The sequence below is a fragment of the Typopeltis vanoorti genome, chromosome 3 (genome assembly GCF_054136105.1).
Source record: "Typopeltis vanoorti isolate ZY-2024b chromosome 3, IOZ_Tvanoo_1.0, whole genome shotgun sequence".
Classification (NCBI taxonomy): Eukaryota; Metazoa; Arthropoda; class Arachnida; order Uropygi; family Thelyphonidae; genus Typopeltis; species Typopeltis vanoorti.
This window is the reverse complement of record NC_143551.1, coordinates 161,310,731-161,331,427: the sequence shown is the minus strand read 5'-3', so window position 1 is coordinate 161,331,427 and position 20,697 is coordinate 161,310,731. Positions and strand designations below refer to the sequence as shown.

The following is a 20,697-nucleotide window of genomic DNA, read 5'->3' as shown; positions in this document are numbered from 1 at the left end:
TTGATGACCTTCTCCATCCCTTTTGATAGTACCAACATCAGAGCATTTTCATGAACAGAAGGAGACCTAATTTTTTGTAAAACTTGGAGGTGGTTTGAATATTATGTATTTTAAGAACTTATCTTACTTTTATCAGGGTGTCCTGGATGGTAACCAATTTTTTGTGATCTGTTTTAATAAAACAATGCTTTGCACATTGGCCAAACTGATCAGCTAAAATTCCAAAATTAAAGAGCATGCCAAGTCTGTTCTTATAATTTCAGGCTCTGCTTGCTCAATTCTAGTATTGGCCAGAGAACCTTATTTCAAAATATTTTGGAAAGAACTTTATTTGTATTTTGCATAGTAAAATTTATTTGTATCAATGTCTAAAAGAAAAATGATATAATTTATAATAATAACAGTTCAATTGTAAAGTTACATGAATTTGTGAACTCTTTTTGTATGAAACTTATTACCTGCACTTGTTACAACATGAGATTTGATAACACTTTTTGAACATATTTTGAGTTGAACATTTTTAATAGTAAACTCTAAACCAGGCATGTCAAAATCGTTTACCTCCAAGGGCCAAATTAAGAATTATACATCAAGCCGTGGGCCACAACAGGAAAAAAAAAATCTCAAAATAAAGAAGAAACAGATTTTTTAATATTAACATTAGAGTATATAAGTACAAAATACAACCATGTTACAAAAATACATATAAAATATAAAGTTTACACATTTAAATAAAATTATATATGTATAATTTTTTTGAAGAAACTTCACAACGTTTTTCATTAACGAAATCTTCAAAATTTGTTAAATTTGTTGAGCTGTAGTTATTTTCAATATTGCTTGAACATACTGGTCTGTTAATCATGATCTTTCCACAGTTTTATTATTCTTTAAACTTAAATAGTTGTTCGCATAAATATGTGCTACCGAACCTAGATAAAATACGCCTTGCACATGACACATTGGGGTATGGATCGACTGATAAATAATTATATAACTTTGGAATTCCGACATTCATACATTTTTGTTTCAATATGGAATCACACTGAATTTCGATTAATTCCAACTGTAAATTGTCATCAACAGTTTCAATGTCAATCGATAGAGGAGAAGTAAATAGGTGAAATTGATTTTCATCATCATCATCAAATTCCTGCCATGTACCCTCAAGGGGTGTACAGGATATGACAGTACTACATGAAAAAATTACATCATTACTAACTTCCTATCTACAATTTTCCTCCAAATCCGTCTGTTACTTGTCAAGACTCCAACATTATCAGATCTTATATTTCTATCATCTAAGGCACTTTGTACCATATCAATCCACCTATATCTTGGTCTTCCTCTGGGTCGTTTTCCTGCCAACCTGGCAGAGAACACTTGTTTTGCTAATCTTTCCTCTCCCATTCTATTTAAGTGACCATACCATCTGAGATTAGCTCTGCTAACGCATTCCTGGATGCTGACAATGTCAAGTTCTTTCCTAATATCCTCATTTTTAATATGATATTGCCATTGATGCCATCTGTTCACGCCTCTAATCTTTCTCAGGACTCTCATATCTGCGGTCTCTAGTGTTTGGTCAAATGTTTTACTTCTGACCCAGCTCTCAGATCCATAAGTTAAAATTGGTTTGAACACAGTCTTGTATACAGCTAATTTAGTGTTCCGACTAATTTCTCTCTTATTCCATATGAATTTATTCAATTGACTTCCCACGATACCAGCTTTGCTGATTCTGTTGTCTATTTCTATATTTAGTTTACCATCTTCAGTAAAAATTGTGCCTAAGTAGCTGAAATGTTTTACTTGTTCCACAGGTTCTCCATTCACAACACAGTTGACATTTTCAATGATTCTGCCTATTTTCATTGTCTTTGTCTTTTTATTGCTGACCTTCATACCATATCTATTACAACAGCTATTCAATTTAGTCAGAGAATCTTGCAGACTTGTAGCGGATTTATTTAGAAGTATAACATCATCCGCATAAAGCAAAGAGCTGACATTAACATCTCCAATTTTGATATCAGGTTTAATACCACATTCCTTCATAATGTGATCCATATAGATAATGAATAACAGAGGGGATAATGTACATCCTTGTCTCACACCAGATTTAACATTAAACCATCTTCCTGAACTTCCTTCAATTCTAACTGCTGACTCACAACTCAAATAAAGACTAAGTATTGCTTGATATAATGCCCCATTGACACCATATAACTGCAGCGTATTGAATAGCTTCTCTCTTGGCACCTTGTCATATGCCTTTTCCAAATCGACAAAACTTAAATACAGATCTTTGTTATATTCCCATGCTTTCTCGACTATTTGTCGTAAAGTGAAGATCTGATCTTGACAGCCTCTATTTGGCCTGAATCCAGCTTGTTCTTCACCAAGCTTTTCTTCCACAATTCTTCTCAACCGTTTCTCAAGTATACTTGCATAGATCTTGCCAGGAACACTCAGTAGGGAAATACCTCTGTAATTCTCACATTCAGTCTTATTTCCCTTTTTATATATGGGTACTACGAGAGCTTTACTCCAATCATCGGGAATTCGTCCCTCTGTCCAGGATTTCTGAACTATGCAGTGCAGCCACTGTAAGACTCTTATACCACCATACTTCAGCATTTCTGGTCGAATATCATCTACTCCTGCTGCCTTTCCACATTTCAAGCCTTTGATGGCTTTTTCTACTTCAAGTATGGATATGTATTCCTGACTGCATGCCTGGTCAGTGTTTTTTAACACTGTGCTGTCATCACTGCTTGTTTCATTTAGCAGTTTTTCAAAGTAATTACTCCATACTTCAAGGATATCATTTTCTCCTGTTTTCATTTCACCTTTATCATCTCTAATTCCTTTTACAGCACACTTTCCTCCATTCCTAAGCTTCTTCAACAACCTCCAGAATATTTTGCCACCTTCTTGATATTTATTTTCTATATTCTTGCCAAAGTCCTCCCATGACTTTTGTTTAGCCAGTTTTACACACTGTTTAGCTTTCTTACATTTGTCTCTGTATTCTGTAAGAGTAAAAGCTGACTTATTTGCCAGGAACTTTTGATATGCTTTCTTCTTTTCCTTCACTGCCTCTTTAACTTCCTGTGTCCACCAGGGAGTTCTGATTTTTTTATCCTTGCACACAACCTCACCACATGCCTCTCTGGCAGACTCAATCAATGTTTCCTTCAGAGTTTGCCACTGAATCTCCAAGGTTTGATTCCTGTTCTCAAACTCTTTTATTTTCTTTTCAATAATATTTCTGTATTTTAGTCTACAGTTCACATCTGAGAGCTGCTCAACTTTTATTCGCTTTAAAACTTTCTTACATGTTATTCTTTTCAATATGAAATTCAATTTTATCCTGCTCAAGACTAAATAGTGATCACTTCCAATTTCAAATCCTCTGTACACTCTGGTGTCCTGCACCAGGGAGAAAACATCACTATCAACAATAACATAGTCAATGAGACTTTTCTTATTCCTAGCCTCTTCTCTCCATGTGAATTTGTGCACATTTTTATGTTGGAACATGGTGTTAGTAATAACCAGTCCATGTCCTGAGCAGAAATCCAACAGATATTTGCCATTATTATTAGCTTTGCTCTTTTCTCCAAATTTTCCCAAAATATTTTTGTATGTCTCACAATCATTTCCTACTCTACTATTTAGATCCCCAACAAGGACCAACTTTTCCTTTTTCATTGTGTCAGTTGCTTTTTCTAAAGCCTCAAAAAATTCCTCTACTTCTACCTTAGTAGAACCTTCTGTGGGACCATAGGCACAAATAAGTCTCATTGTCCAGTTCCCCATTCTCATATTTGCCCACATTACTCTACTTGAGACTGACTGCCATTCAAGAAGGTTAGCCTCGTATTTTGTGTTGAATACTATGGCTACTCCTTCTTTTCCTTGATTGTCATTGCCTGAATATAACATTTTGTATTTATTGCTCAGAAAGACCTCACCAGTTTTGGTCTTTTTTGTTTCAGTCACCCCTATTATGTCGATCTGGTACTTATCTAATTCCTCAGCTAGCTCCATTTCTTTGCCATTCAGGCTTCTTACGTTGATAGTACCGATCTTTAACTCTGGTGATGTTGAGTTGGGGTTTGTTTTCATATTTGTTCCAGTAGCTGACTTTTCGCTGTTCGCCCTGGTTCCCTGGCGAAAACAACGGGGGCCTTGTTTAACCGGGCGACGCCCCAGCCGGCATGAAATTTTGTCATGTTGTACCATCATTTTTTATTTTGATTTAACCAATAAGAATACAATTTGGTCGGCTAAATCCCAATATTTCTTAAAATCTAAAATCTTTCGAATTCATTTTATAATAACTTAATTTGATTGGCATATTCTGAAAATTTCAATTTCAGTGATTTTTGTAATAATGATTGACAATATTCAAAATGAGATAAATTTTCTTCTTGAATTTGTTTTTGCCAAAGTAACAATTTCTGTTTGAAAATGTTAATATTGTCAAATATTAACATTTGACAATATTAATAGTGGCTACTTGATGTTTGCCTTGTAGCTTAAGAGTAAGTTGACTAAGGTGACTTGTAATGTCAACCGAAAAAGCCAAGTCCTTTATCCATTGATCATTTTTCCAATATTTCATATTCATAATTTTTTTATTCTAAAAAAATGGTAATTTCGTCCAGCAATTCGAAGAATCACTTTAAAAGTGGAAAGCCATCTAATTCTGTATAATAAGGTAGATTGCTATATTCACTTTCTATATCTTCTAGAAATTTACTAAATTGGTGATGATTAACCCTATGTGCACGAATATAATTTACAATTTTAATGACATTTTTAGGACATGTCCAATATTTAAAACTTTGGAGCATAGTGTTTGCTGATGAATAATGCAATGAAAATTTTGAAAATCGAGGCCTGTGTAACTCAGTGGAAGTGGCGCTTGTGTCCTCTGCGCTTGGTCGCTCGAAGTCAGAAGTAAGTTCAAGTCTAGTTGCCGACTGGAAGAACTTTTTCTAAGCCTTTCTTCGACTGATTTCCGAGTTAGTCGATCTCTGGCATGGCAGACGGATTTTTCCTCCCGGAAACTTAGGTTTTTTTTTATTCCGTAATCCAAAGAAAATCGACTGTAGTACCCACATTATTTCATACAGTAGCATATCTTGTTAAGGTTACTTACCAACAGATGCCTGCACTTTTTTGCCGGCCTCTTCATCGTGACTGCTACAATTAGCGGTAGACATGGAACAGCTATCTCTGATTGGCTACCGGTGGAGATTGAACTGTCCACTCAGTCTCCAAAAGCTAGATAGGGTATAAATGCCTCGTTTACTCCCTATAAGGGAATAAAAGGCATTAGCTGATTTATTGATTTATTTATTTAATTTTGAAAATTATTATTACTTTGTTCTTTTTTCTTTTAAATTAACAACTAACCCATACACGATACCGTTGTACTATAGATTGATCTACCAACTTCTCGTGTATGGGCTCAACATTATAAAAAATAAATAAACTCCTTTAACAACATCAGTCATAGCACCATCAGTTGCAAGACAAACTAGCTTTTTTAACGGTAAATTGTATTCATTCAAAACTTCCACAAGGGCATCAAAAATATCAACTCTAGTGGTTGTCGCGCATAGGAATAATTTCTAGAAGTTTTTAAATTATTTTTAAGTTCATATCACATCCACGAATAAAAACAGCCAGCTGAGTGATATCCCGTATATCTGCACTTTCATCATTTGCAAGGGAATTGGTCTGAAATGTTGTAATTATTGATTTTAGTTGACTCCTTAAGTTCCTGGCTATATCATCAGTTCTGCTAGCAATAGTATTTCGAGATAAGCTTGTATTTTTAAATTTCTTGAATTGATCAGGACACAACACTTCAACTGCTTTAATAATACATTCGTGAATAAATTCCCCTTCAGTGAATGGTTTTGACTTGCTTGCAATTAAATGTGATAACAAATAACCGGTTTTTACCGTAGCTCTATTATCTCCAATAGGTTTGGTAAATACGCTTAGTTGATTTTGAAGTGTAATCATTAATTCTGACAATTTATCTTCACGAAGTTTCGCAACATATTTCTCATAGTTTCTTTATGATTTGTGTCGTAATGCCTTTTAACATTATATTCTTTGCAAACTGCAATAGAGTTTCTACATATCAGGCATAATTTTTTTCCCTTGAATACAAAGATATTGTAATTCCCATTTTTCTTGAAAACTACGATATTCTTCTTCAATTGATCGTTTTTTTTACTCATACTGGTTGAAGGTTTCGACATTATTTTTATAAATTTTTTATTAATTATAAAGAAAACACTACACTTTCTTACAACTTGAAAATTGCTAACAGCTAGCCTCCGATTGCTGTGGTCAGCAGACGTAGCCACGTACGTAGACTTGCTCGTTAAAATTCGGTAAAATTTGATATTTATGCAGTGGCGTAACAAGATTTTTTGTAATTTTTGTAATTTTTTGTCCTTTAGAAATTGCAGAGTAGTTTGACGTATAAAATAATCTTAAGTGGAAATGTTAAATTTTTAAATATGTTTATTTAATTCGGTGTTGTAAAAAGTTAAATAACCATATTGGTTACAAAGTTTGGTGGGCCACATGTTACTTGTCGGCTGGCCTCGTTTGGCCCGCAGGCCACGTGTTTGACATCCCTGCTATAAACCCTACCATACTTCTCACATACAAAGAATCAGTTGAACGCTTAGAAAACTGTACAGTTTTTTTGAACATTTTAAAAATGATAATCTGCCTATTCATTATAATATGATGAGGCTTTGTGACACTTGCAATTACACCATAGTTTTAGAGCTCTGCACTGAGATGTAAATGCACATTTACATTGGTTTGTTCAGCACTTTTGAGTTCATTTGCACCAAGTGTAACCTTGTTCACCACTGATTGAGTGATTGGATGTGGTGCTTCTAAGGATCTTTCTTCTCTGCATACTGAATCCATCTTTATAACTTTTCACTAATGAGCAAATTCTTCTTCTCTTCAAGGATTAGGCATTTGCCTGTTCCGGCTTCATTAATCTTTCGATCTTGCAACTGGTCTTCCTCTCTCTCTCTCTCTCTCTCTCTCTCTCTATGTCCCTTTGGTCTGTATCTATCCACTTCTTTTGGTAGCTGATATCTTTCCATCCTAAATAAATGAATGAGAGAATTCACTTCTAGTAAACATTTTTTGAAGCACACTATCCTCTGTCTCCAGCTTGTAAAAACAATCTTCGACTATCATAACCACTGCAACCACATTTCTTGGATCACTGTGGCCTCTGTTGATATCAATTGTTGATATGCAGACATGAGCACTGTTTCCCACAATACAGTCAGTATCACAAAACAACTTTCAATAAGATTTTGCAGTTTGTCTGGACATGATTGGCTAAATCTCAGACTGGCCAGCCAAAGTCTCCAGAAACAAAAATAATTTATCTTTTAACATAATAAGAACTTCTTCTGTAGGTACATTCGTAATGTCTTTATTAACCCACTGTGGTAATTCTCGTTATTTCCAGTTTAAAGACACTAAAGAAAAGTCTCATTGACTGTGTTATTGTTGATAGTGATGTTTTCTCCCTCGTGCAGGACAACAGAGTGTACAGAGGATTTGAAATTGGAAGTGGTCACTGTTTAGTCTTGAGCAGGATAAAATCGAATTTCATATTGAAAAGAATAACATGTAAGAAAGTTTTAAAGTGAATAAAAGTTGAACAACTCTCAGATGTGAACTGTAGACTAAAATGCACAAAGATTATTGAAGAAAAAATGAAAGAGTTTGAGTATTTCATGAAAACGGGAGAAAAGGATATGGAGTATCCTTTTCTCCTGTTTGAAGTATGGAGTAATTACTTGGAAAAATTGCTAAATGAATCGAGCAGTGATATAAGATCTGTAAAGACAAAAATATAAGATCTGATAATGTTGGAGTCTTGACAAATAATAGGCTGATTTGGAGGAAAATTGTAGGTAGGAAGTTAGTAATGATGTAAATTTTTCATTTAGTACTATCATATCCTGCACCCCTTGATGGTACATAGCAGGAATTTGATGATGGTATACAAACAGAACTTTGATTATGGAAAAAAGCTATCGCTTTTCCATTGAAACCAAGATTGTGAAAAAGATATATCTAAAGAATTTCCTAGACCACCTCAACAGTCAACACCTGAAAATCCAATTTACTGCAGAATTACAGATTTATGACTCTTCCGTTCCTGGATGTCAAATTCACTCATTTCTGGAAAATTAAAAATCTCTATTTACAGGAAACCAACTCACACTAATAGATATCTCCATGCACAGTCCGATCGCTATCCACCTCAAAAACTTGGCATTATTTCTACGCTAGCCAAACGTGCTTGCTTCCTCCTCTGTGAAGAAGATGATATTAACAAAGAACTTCAGTTTCTTCGTACAACATCCAATGGCAATCCATTCCAATCACGAACCACCCTATGAGAAAAAAATCTAGTCCTCACCCCCTTCTTAGTGGCATTCATTCTCAGCTTCCAAGGATGCCCTCTTGTCCTTTCCCCCTCCATAAATTGAAAGATTCCATCAATCGAAATCCTGTATGATTCTTTCAGAAGTTTGTAAGTCTCAATCATATCACTCCTTCTTTTTTCCTGTTTGCTAGTGTCTGCAGTCTACAAATTCTCAATCTGTCTTCATAATCAGTATTCCATAATCCTGATATAATTTTTAACACACTCCTTTGCACTCCCTCCAACATATCAGAATTACAACAGAAACCAGGAGACTAGACCTGCGCACAAATAGTTCAAGTGAGGTCTTATCAAGGCCTTTTAAAGAGGCAAAATGACATCCATGTTTATATGTGAACGTTCGTTTCAGCATTGCAATTATCTTTTGAATAGCATTTGCAATCTTTGCCACATGGCTCCTGAACTTCAACTTCCTACTACTGACACTCCAAGATCCTTAGTCTCATTAGTTTCTTCAAGCATAATCCCACCGATTTAATATGACATTGAATATCTAATCACGCCAAAGTGAATCACTTTACATTTACTGACGTTGAACTGACATCCTTTTTCCCTTGCCCACAAATCCAGCCTAGTCAAATCACTCTGCAAGTACTGCATATCAGCATCATTCATAATTACCTACCTATCTTTGCATCATCAACAAATCGCTATGTGTCACTTGTCAAATCCTTCCCAATATCATTAATGTACACATTGAATAACAGTGAACCAAGCACTGATCCTTGTGCTTGGTTCACTTACACCACTTGTTGTAACTCTTGCAGACTTGCATCCCCCCCTACCACTTTTTGATATCTGTCAGTCAGCCATCTTATTATCCATGCTAATTTTCTATAACCCAAACTCGTATTCTCCAATTTGTGCAACAATCTACCATGGTGTATTCTGTCAAAAGCCTTAGCAAAATCCAAAATATTATGGTGTATCCATTCCTCTTGTCTAGTTCAATGGTAATATTGTTATAGAATGTGAGCAAGTTGCTAAAACATGACCTCCCCTTAGTAAACCCATGTTGCTGATTGTGAAGTAGAGATTCACTGTCAACCCATTTCTGAATGCAAGTCTTAATCAATTTTTCCAAAATTTTCACCACACTTCTGAGATACTAATTGGTCAATAGTTGGATACATCGGTCTTTGCATCATCCTTGTGCAATGGAATTACCATACATTCTTTCCATTCCTGTGGAATCTTTCCTGTTCTGAGACTTATATTAAACAGCCTGGTCAAAGTTGATAGTGCACAATATCCAGTTCAGCTGAACGCTCTTTTAGCACATTTGCTGATATCTCATCAGTCCCTATTGCTGAATTCTTATTCAGTTTCTGCAACAGCTCTAATACCTCATTCTCATACACCTGAGTTTCTTCATCCAGTGAAGAGGTAGCAGTGTGCTCAATGATCGTACACCTGGTTGATAGCTTTTAACGAAATGGGCACTCATTAGCCAACAACCTCTTCTGCATCTGTAACCCTCATGCCATCTGGATTTAGAAGAGTTATTCTTTCATATTCATTCTTTCTTTTACTTGCAGCATATTGATAGAATTCTTGTGGGTTGTCTTTAGCATGCAGAGCCAGTTTCTATTCATGCTCAGACTTTGTTTTCCATACAACAGTTGTGACGATTCTGGCCTGCTGCTTATAACGTTCATAACGATGTCATCCTTATGCACACGGTATTTCTTCCACATCATCCTTTTCTTATGAATCTCTTGCTTAATATGATTACACATCCATTTGACTCCTACCCTATTTATTCTTTGAACTCTTGGGACACACTCAGATATCACATCATTTAAGTATTGCTTAAATGTTCCCCATCCAGCAACCGATCCCATTCCACTGAAGAATACTCCTCAGTTGGTCATAATTTTCTGCTTTTTAGTTTAGCATGTAATCTTTTGTGAATGGAACATTCATAAACTTAGTTACTTCCCAAGTGAGTACGGCATGATCACTGTCACCACCCAGAGGCAGAATAGTTATGTCTTTAACTGAAATCCCTCTGACACTATAATCAAATCTGACTGTTTGACCTAGAATTTGTCATGCCACGTGCTGCTTCAGGAGGTTTCCCGTAATAGCTCAATAAATGCATTTTCATTCTTCTCATTTGATTCTACTGCTACCCAATCAACATTTGGATAATTAAAGTCTCCGATTGTGATTACTCTTTTTGCACTCATCTTTTCTATTTGGTGATGCACTTCTTCATCACTAGCCACCGATCCACCAGGTCTGTAACAACACTCCATTATGTAATTGATCTTGTTAGATTCCATCTCACACCAGATGGCTTTAAAATCACTGCCACATGAGAAATTGTCTAGCATTCTCAACTCTAACTGGATTCCAGACATTTGATATCATTAGCATCACACCCCCTCCCTCCTACCCTCTCTGTCCTTTCTAGAAATACTTTATCATTGACACTCGATACCCTTAGTATGTCTGATTCTGTTAGCCAGGTCTCACTAATGCCTACAATCTGAGGTCCAAGATATTGACTAAGGCAACAAACTCTACCCTTTGTTTCTGATACTCCTAATATTTGTATTCAGACATAATAATCTACCTGCATTTTCTTTTGTATATGCTTGTCTGCAGTCTGCATGACATAGCTGGACAACTTGCAGATCTCTATTCTTCTCTAGTGCCTTATACATTTAGACATCTTTGCACACGTTTGATGGATCCGAACTGGACGAAAACAAAGCTGAAATCATTCTCTCCTTGTCAACATATCTTATCTTATTGTATATCTTATTTGCTTCCACTGTAGTCTAACAAATTTATTTGTTTTTCTACTGACTCAGTTAGACTATGCATTGAGTGCAAGATTATAAGATTCTAACTGAAGACCAAGCAGATATTGTTCTTATTTTCCTGCTATCTTTAATCTTTACTTTAAATCAGTCATAGCTTGAACTTAATCACTTAATCTAGGATTGATACTCAACTTTTCATTATTTAATCTCTTGCAGGTTCGAATATTTTAGGGATAGTGCATTGACAAAATCAGTCCAATGTATTGTTCACAAACCATTTAATTATATCAAGAATTCTTATTATGCAGCTCAATCCATGTTAGCATATTTACCCATTTGAATCAGAATTCATAGTTATTTACAAATGCTTTAAAATTACGTTTAGTTCTCCCACCTTTCTACTCTTAAAACCTAAATGCAATTTAATACATCCAACTACTCACTCAAGGTATGCTTCACATTCAGAGTGAATAAGAGTGATTATACTAATATTAACTTACATTATTTCATACAGTACTCTCCTTACTCTCATAATGTTAACTTACACAATCAAATTGTAATTATTTATGTCATCACAATTGACTACGAACAGAGGCACACTTGATGTGAATTGTTCGGAATTATTACATATCTAGGTACTTACAATGTGTTGCATTCTTTACAATACTCTCATTCAACACAGTGCATTACATGAATCTTTTGTCCCCTTTCTTTATGCTGACTTGCTCTTGATCTCCCACCAAACTTCTTCTTTGCCTGAGTCATCGATAATTCTGCACCCTCTTGAACCCTTAATTCGGTGACATGGCAGCAATGACTGTACAATGAGTGGTTCCTATATCAGCGATTGCCAAAAGACGTCTCATGGCAGTGAACCCAAGGAATGAAATGGACTCAAAGAACCTCAGGACAAAAGACACTTTTCTTTCGATGACTGACAGTGGATCTCACGTGGCGGTGGATCCAGTTAGGAGAAGGCTAAGAAATGTAAGATACCTCTCTTTTGATGACCGACAGTGGACTTCACATGGTGGCAGACCCAATAAGAGAAGGTGAAAACTCTAAGACAAAATCCTTCCCGATGCTGGAGCTTTAAGCCCCAGACTTCACATGTATGCATGCACACGTCTCTCAAAACTTCCATATATGGTCATGGATCGACATCTAGGTGTGATGACATTACACTTTGTGCCTTTTGAAATTGCCATATGTGGACATGGATATACATTGATACACAGTGATGTCACAATGAGTTTAACAAAGCCTTGTGATTAAGTTATTACATACAAAAAAATTTATTTTAAGAATACAAATATTGCTATTTTTTTTGTGTAATTTTTTAGAAGAAAAAAAGACTTAAAACGATAATGATAAGTTATTTATCATGTGAGATTTTACATCTAGAATAGAGTTTCTGGACTATTTAAAAAATAAAAACTGAAACTTCTTTAAGCTTCGTATAAGCAGTGTGGTAGTCTCACACCAGGCACTGAAATTCATTTCCCACCAATCTCAAAACCTTATAGCTCTAAGGTGATTTGAGCTTCGAGATCCCTATAAACAATGACTAGAAAGAATTTCACCAATCGCCTTCCCATTTCTCAAGTGGGGTGTGGATAGCCTGGTGAATTTTAATGCCACCCAGGATACAATCCTGTCTTGTTTCCTGGAAGAAAGAACTATCCTTTAGAGAATATTCTGCTTGCCAACTAGGACCACTTTTCTGTTCATGCGTTGATTTTTACATCTTAAACACATCATGTCCGTAGCTCCTTCATCCTTCAAAGAGCTTGATATTCTTTTTCTTTCTAAACAGTACTTCTCTCCTGTTCAATTCCTGACACTTCATAAATCTCATATCTGTCCAACTTTAGAATATTGTTCTCACATTTGGGATGGTGCACCTTACACTTCCATCAGAACATGTCATTATATTCACAAAGAGCCTAATTGATATCTCTTTCATTGACTTCCTCCAATTGCTTTCTCATATGTGACCTGTTGCTGCAATGTCCTTCTTTAAGTGTAAATTATGTACAAACACAAGAAGCTGCTGGATTATATACAGTTTAACTCTATACTTACCCAATCAACTTCTCATCCTCCTTCATTCCCTATGCTCTGCTCTTTGGAAGAGTCCTCTCCATACTGTTTGCTCGAATGATTACAACTCTTAGCTCTTCACAAAATGCATCAACAAATTCTCCCCCCCCCCCCTTACCACTTGCTTATACACATAGTGCTGTCATGTTATATGTCTTGGAATCGTTCACGTGCGGGAATGATATATATATCCATTTCCTGATACGTAAGCTCAAGGAGTGTTCAAGATACTATGACAGCAGTATATGATTATAAATTCACATCATTATTAATCTCCTATCCACAATTTTCCTCTGAATTAGTCTCTTACATGTCACCACTCCAGTATTATTATTATTATTCCGGGCAACTCCAAGGAGTCGACAAACTCAACAAGGGAAGCCCTAACATCATGTCAAGAACAACTATTCGACATTCACACAGTATCTATCATACCTTGCCTTGAACTCATTCACGGTTGTAGCAGCCACCACTGATTCTGGCAGCTTATTCCACTCATTCACCACTCTCCAAGTAAAAAAACCTAGCTCTAACACCCTTGTTAACCACATTCTTGCCCAGCTTCCATGCATGGCCCTTAGTCCTCCCACCACCATTCCTATTTTCAAAAATATCTTCTGGATTAATCTTATAGTAACTCTTCAGTAATTTGAATGTCTCAATCATATCACCCCTTTTCCGCCTATCGACCAATTTTTGCAACCCACAAATCTTCAACCTATTCTCATAAGGTTCATTCCACAGACCTGCTATCATCTTTGTCACTCGTCTCTGGATCCTCTCCACTTCCTCCCCCATCACGAAGAAACCCTGGCGCCCATAACTGGGCACAGTAGTCCAGATGGGGTCTTATCAAGGCTCGATACAGAGGAACAACAACTTGTTTGTCTCTGCATGTTAAAGTATTTCTCAGAAGCCAAGTGATGTGATGAGCTGATTTAGCCACTTTTTCAACGTGCCCCCTAAACTTCAATTCCCTATCCCTGGCCTCATCAATCTCCCGGAGTATAGTTCCACCAATGTGATATACTGCTGCTATTCTTTTCACCCCAAAATGCATAACCTTACACTTTGCCACATTAAATTGACATCCATTTTTCCTAGCCCAGTTCTCCAAACTATCCAAATCATCCTGTAAAATTTTGACATCCTGTGCACTCACAATTGCTCTACCCAACTTTGCATCATCAGCAAACAAGTTAACACTTCCTCTCAGATCCTTTCCTATATCATTGATGAACAAATTGAAAAGTAGTGGTCCAAGAACAGAGCCCTGCAGCACACCACTAGCCACAAGCTGTCTTTTAGACTCAACTCCTGAATAAACCACCCTCCTATCCATCTCACCAATCCTATATCCATCCCCATCTGCTCCAATTTACTGATTAGGGTTCAATGTGGTATCCTGTCAAAGGCCTTGGCAAGGTTCAGTAGAATCACTGTAAACACATTACTCTTATCCAGTTCAGCCATCACTGAGTTATAAAACTTGAGCAAGTTACTGAGGCATGATCAACCCTTCACAAAACTATGTTGTCCCTCCCCCCCATACGATATCCCATTTTCATCTATCCAATCCTGTATTCTTTTCTTGACTAATTTCTCTAAGACCTTGACAACGATTTCTGAAATGCTAATCGGTCGGTAATTTACAACAGTAGTGTCTTGGAACCACCTTTATGCAGTGGAACTATTTTCCCCTCTTTCCACCCCCTCGGGACTAACCCAGACCCGAGACTCAAATTAAACAAAATGGTCAAGAGTACTGACAATTCTTTAGCCGCTTCTCATACAACACGAGCTGGTATACCATCCAATCCAACAGATGCATCGACATGGAGATTATGCAATAGACTACTCACCTCCACTTCATTCACCACAATTCCCATATGATCTACTGGTTTATTCATTTCTGCAATGTTGCCACCTGGATGATATATTCTTGCAAAGTGCTCACTCAGTAATTCAACTATATCAACTGATTCGGTTACCTCCCTAACATAGGCATTCTTTAAAATCATTCTGCCATATACGTTTTTCCTTTTACTTGCAACATATTGAAAAAACTGTTTAGGATTCTCTTTAGCCTGTGGCCAATGTTCTTTCGTAATCCTTTTTTGCTTTTCTTACCACACTCGTTACCCTTCTGGCTTGCACTTTATGCCGTTCGTGTGCCTGCCAGTCATCTTTCTCCTTAAATTCCCTCCATAGTTGTTTCTTTTTTTTGCAGCTCAAGCTTAATGGTGTTATTCATCCATTTAACCCCTACTTGATTTATTATTCGGACTCTAGGTATACAGTCAGCCATTGCTTCATGCAAACACTTCTTAACTGCCTCCATGCACTAAGTTGTACATGGCAGTTGTACATGCCATGGCACTGAACCAATCAAACTCCTAAGCTCGTCATACTTTCCAGCCCGATATTTCCACATGTACCCTGTCTTAATTGTAAATTCCACACCTTTAGCCACCTCCAAACTCAAGATCCTATGATCACTCTCACCAGTTGGTGGCAACATGGTCATATTCATTATTCAAATTCTCAGATGCGATTACTAGTCAAGCACTCTCTGACCCCCTAGTATTTTCCATTACATGCTGTCGCAGATAGTTATCCCTTAATAACCACATAAAATCCAATTCCTTCCTCCCATGTGTCCTCTCGTCACTGCAATCAATGCGACCATAGTTGAAATCTCCCATAATAATTACCCTCCTTCCACTCATTTCTTCTATTTGCATACTGTCTCCACCATCTTTTCCATCATCTGGTCTATAGTAGCATCCAACTGTACATTTTGTTCCGTTAGTCTCAATCTCGCACCAAATGGCCTCAAATGTGCTCTTTTCTCTATCCTGCAATTCAACTTCTATTCTCTTTGGCTGCAGCTCATCAGCTATCATCAACAATACTCCTCCCCCCATTTTATTCTCCCTGTCATTCCTGAACACACTGTACCCATCACATTCAATCCCACTAGCTATATCATCTACAGTTAGCCACGATTCACTAATGCCGATAACTTGTGGTCTGAAAGTGCCAACCATGGCCAAAAACTCTTCCTTCTTGTTCCTAATACTCCTAGCAATAGTGTACATGAATTTAAGACCCCCATTATGTTGGAGGTTTAATGGATTTTTTACAACACTCAGAAAGAATTAAATTAGAATTTAATACTCCTATATTTCGTCCTAGTCACTAGGACATCTACGGGGATTACAAAAACAATTAATGTAACATGCACACTAAAACTTACAATACTAAGCCCAACCACGTGGGTGACACTAAAGTCCTATCTAGGTGGAGCGCCCTCTATGGGCAGTAGTAGGTGGCCTGGAATGTAAGGTGGGACCTCTGGTGATGAGTGTTTCCCAAATCTTCGGAAGCTTAATGCAACCGTATTTGTTAAGATTTGGTTGGTTTCTGAGAGCTGCTGCTGCTTCTAAGAAAAGTCTCTCTTTCTTGAATTTGCTGTGGTGGAGCATTGTGGTTTTCTTCCATGATACTCTGTGGGTGGTGTCCAAAACATGGTCAGCCAAGCCTGAATGGCCATAGTTGTGTTTAACGATGTACGACTTGTGTTCCTCCAGGCTGATGGATGCTGATCTGCCTGTCTGTCCAGAGTATGCAAGCTTACAGGAACAGGGTACTTTGTAAACTCCAGGCAGAGAGAGAAGGGAGAGCTGATCTTTTGTAGAACGGACAAGGGTAGCAAGTTTGCGGTAGGGCTTATATGCTGTGTGTAGGTTATGCTTTTTTAGTATCTTGGCTATTTTTTCTGAAGTGCCTCGGATGTAGGGTATGGTGATGGCATTTTTGAATTCTTATTGACGAGAGGGACGGGGAATGGGGGAGGAATTAATTATTTTTTTGATACTGTGTTCACTGTAGCCGTTGGAGAGGAAAGTTCTGTGTATGTGGTTAAGCTCAGTAGTGAGGGCAGTTCCACTGGAACAAAGATTCTGGGCTCTCTTGGTAAGGGTTTTTATGATGCCATATTGTTGTGAGGGGTGGTGGTGGGAGAGTTTGTGAATGTATCTGCCTGTGTGTGTGTGGGTTTTCTGTATACAGTGAAGGCAAGTGTATCATTGGACAGGCGCATGACTAAGGTGTCTAGGAAGGGTAAACAATTGTTCTTTTCCTTTTTCATAGTAAACTGGATTCTTGGATGTAGGCTACTGAGATGACAGAGGAAGGAGTCTAACGTGTCTGGGCCATGAGGCCAAATGGAGAACACATCATCTACATATCTTAGCCAGATAGAAGGTTTGAGTGGGGCTGAGTCTATGGCTCGTTTTTCGAAATCTTCCATATAGAAATTGGCAAGGGGGGTGAGAGGGGGGAACCCATGGCGGTTCCTTCTATCTGTTTGTAGATTTTGTTATTCCAAGAGAAATACCCAGAGTTGATGGCAAAGGAAAAGAGCTCTAAGATGTCAGAGGGGAAAACGTTTTCTAAGAGTGATAAAGTGTCAGTTAAGGGAATATTGGTAAACAAAGAGGAGACATCAAAGTTTACCAATATGTCTGTATTGTTCAAGGTTAAATTTTCTGTGAGGGCTTTAAAGTGGGTCGAGTTTTTTATATAGGAAGCTGAATTTCCGGTGAGGGGGGACAGCGAGTTGGCCAGCTGTTTAGACAGTCTGTAACAAGGTGCATTGGTGGCATCTACTATAGGTCTGAGTGGGGAATTAGGTTTGTGGATTTTTGGTAAACCATATATTCGGGGGGGGGGGGACGGGAGTGGAAAGGTTTAAGTTTTTTCGTGACATCAGGGGGCCAGGAGGTTACTTTTTTAAGTAAGATTTTTAATTTCTTAACTTGTGTTTTTGTGGGGTCGTGTTCTAGCGGGATGTAGATAGCGCGATCGCGGAGGATAGTGTTCATTTTACGATTGTATTCGCTGGTATTAAGCACAACTGTGGCATTACCCTTATCCGCTCTTTTGATGACGATACTTTTTTCTTTACGTAGTTTCTGGAGAGCCATGCGTTGGGCATAAGATAAGTTACTTTTTGGAGGTGAAGAGTGAGCGAGGATCTTGGCTACGTTGAGTCTGATGTTGTTGTCTACCTCCGAAGGTAAGCGACCGATCCCCCGTTCGACGTTAACCATTAACAAAGAATGTGGGCTCTCTTGGTAGATAGATACAGGCAGATACATTCACAAACTCTCCCACCACTACCCCTCACAACAATATGGCATCATGAAAACCCTTACCAAGAGAGCCCACAATCGTTGTTCCAGTGGAACTGCCCTCACTACTGAACTTAACCACATACACAGAACTTTCCTCTCCAACGGCTACAGTGAACACAGCATCAAAAAAATAATTAATTCCTCCCCCATTCCCCGTTCCTCTCATCAACAAGAATTCAAAAATGCCATCACCATACCCTATATCCGAGGCACTTCGGAAAAAATAGCCAAGACACTAAAAAAGCATAACCTACACACAGCATATAAGCCCTACCGCAAACTTGCTACCCTTGTCCATTCTACGAAAGATCAGCTCCCCCTTCTCTCTCTGCCTGGAGTTTACAAAGTACCCTGTTCCTGTAAGCTTGCGTACTCTGGACAGACAGGCAGATCAGCATCCATCAGCCTGGAGGAACACAAGTCGTACATCGTTAAACACAACTATGGCCATTCAGGCTTGGCTGACCATGTTTTGGACACCACCCACAGAGTATCATGGAAGAAAACCACCATGCTCCACCACAGCAAATTCAAGAAAGAGAGACTTTTCTTAGAAGCAGCAGCAGCTCTCAGAAACCAACCAAATCTTAACAAATACGGTTGCATTAAGCTTCCGAAGATTTGGGAAACACTCATCACCAGAGGTCCCACCTTACATTCCAGGCCACCTACTACCGCCCATAGAGGGCGCTCCACCTAGATAGGACTTTAGTGTCACCCACGTGGTTGGGCTTAGTATTGTAAGTTTTGGTGTGCATGTTACATTAATTGTTTTTATAATCCCCGCAGATGTCCTAGTGACTTGGACGAAATATAGAAGTATTAAATTCTAATTTAATTCTTTCTGAGTGTTGTAAAAAATCCATTAAACCTCCAACATAATGTCCTCACAGCACTTAAGCCTCTACACAAGAAGACCCCCATTAGCCATATCCCTACCTTGATGCCTTATATTAACTATCCCATTCTGATTTGTTGTCCTTATTCGCTCGGGCATATTATACTCATTCATACATTTAACTGCCTCGCTAAGGTCTGTATATCTCCTCCCCCCCCCTTAATTAATCAAGTTTCCCTGATTTTGCACATCCACTACATTCAGCAATACTTTTTCAAGTCTCCTTACACCGTATCCATTCAAATGCAAGCCATCCATCTTATATAGATCCTTTTGCCCATCGAACTCACTCCACACATCCACAAATTCCACACCACTCATCATACATAACCCACGCATAAAGTCATTTGCAATTATGGCCCTCCTTTTGAACACTTCACTGTCATACCACGACACAAGACTAGTCATTCTAACTCTCTCACGCTTTTCTTTTGATACCTCAAACAATTCATTCAGGTCTTCTATCATTTCCATTTTATCTCCTTTCAAATCATTCGTACCTGCCACAACAATCATTTCTTTCACCCTTTCCTTTTGCTCTCTAATAGACTCAGTTACATCCTTTATGGTCGCACCAGGTTGGTACGATTTTGTCAAATCCTCTACTAACACACCTCGTACTAATGAGTCTCCATACAGCACTCTCTCCTTCATTTTGTTTACATTCACACTCATACGCTTATTTTTCCTATCATACTTTTTATTATTAGCTGGTACACTCAGTCGACTTTTGTTCATATGCTCTAGCTGCCGCTTTGCCCTTTGTATCGCTCCACTCAACAACGTGATCTCACTCATTGCATCTATCTCATCTTTTTTATTCTCTGTAAAACCATTAATTTGCTCTGAATTAATACCATAATTCACACTTTCTACATTCATGCCCTCACAGTTCTCTGGTACAACCTCGCCATTTCTTGTCATATCACTATTTTCTTCGTTCTGAAGTTTGACAAAAATATCACTCTCACTACCTGAATTACACTTTAATTCCTCATTCTCCTTACACTTTCTACACACATTCACTCCTTTATTATCATCTAACCATATTCCGACTGCACTCCGCAAAACGTACATTTTGCAGAAAGTACACTGAATCATCTCCTTTATATTACCGTTATTGAATAAAGATGGCGAACCATTATTACTGGCTGCCATTTTCCTTCGTACGGGAGCCATACTACTTACGTA

General features: G+C 37.7%; 1 protein-coding gene across 5 annotated transcripts in view; it reads left to right on the top strand.

The window, feature by feature from the left end:
* LOC150108709 (endoplasmic reticulum transmembrane helix translocase) overlaps positions 1 to 20,697 on the top strand; it is a 647,746-nt gene that overhangs the window by 296,005 nt on the left and 331,044 nt on the right. The gene's annotated exons all lie outside the window — the stretch shown is intronic.